The sequence below is a fragment of the Arachis ipaensis genome, chromosome B09 (assembly GCF_000816755.2).
Source record: "Arachis ipaensis cultivar K30076 chromosome B09, Araip1.1, whole genome shotgun sequence".
Taxonomy (NCBI): Eukaryota; Viridiplantae; Streptophyta; class Magnoliopsida; order Fabales; family Fabaceae; genus Arachis; species Arachis ipaensis.
The window spans coordinates 18605856-18606830 of record NC_029793.2 but is presented as its reverse complement, the minus strand read 5'-3'; positions in this window follow the sequence as shown (position 1 = coordinate 18606830).

The window sequence follows — 975 nt, the reverse complement described above, 5'->3', positions numbered from 1 at the left end:
TGATTATAATTTAGAAAATAAATTCTTATATTCAACCATATACATATTCAAACAAACATTAGATGATACATTAGTAAAAATTTTAAATTATATTTAAATATATTAATTATTAAAACTCAATTTAAAATAAAATATCGCACTAACATTTATTAGATGCAATTCGGATCGAACAAGAGATTAGTTCTCTGTTTAAACCTATATCGAACTGGTTGAACTGGTATTATTCTTAATTAGAACCATACCTTTAGGCTTTAGCTATTATCAGTGAAATTGATCAAGTTTTATAGAGTGTGTAGATAGTAAATATGTATGAAGAGCATACACAAACTTTATCACTTAAAAAGTTATTGCAGAAATCCAGAAACCATAAAAAAAAAAGGGCACAATGAGTTCTATAGCATTTGCAAAGCTTTGTTCTCTAGTTTGCTTGTTAATAAACTCGCGTCACATAAAATGTATAAAAAAACATGGTTTTGCTTATGGTGTGTACGAGATGTCTCCGGTACGGTTTGAAGGGTGGATCGGGAACCCGCGGGCAAGGCTGGAACCGGATTGCTTGACTGGAGCGATGGGGGGTGGTACCTGCAAAGACACTCCGACGCTCAAGTCAGAATGGATCTGAGAGGTATGAGGTGTGTGGGATGAATGATACCTGAAGGGACTTGGGTCCTCCTTTTATAGGTGATGGCCGTTATCTTATCTTATCTTGTTTGATTAAGATAAGAGAGATATTTGAATTCGAAAGTTGGTTAGGAGCTTTGAAGGGCCGGTTCTGGGCCTTCGGGTCGAAACGGGTTGTCCCCGGGTAACCGGGTATGCGGGATCCATGGGTCGGATCCGTAACAGTTGCCCCCGCAGCGGGAGAGCGAGCGAGATCGGTCTGTCGCTGGGAGACGTTTGTTATGGGCTCGATTTTTTCTTGGGTGCCCGTCTGATTTCTTTGAGATGAGGTCGGTGCCTCGGTTTTCGTATCGT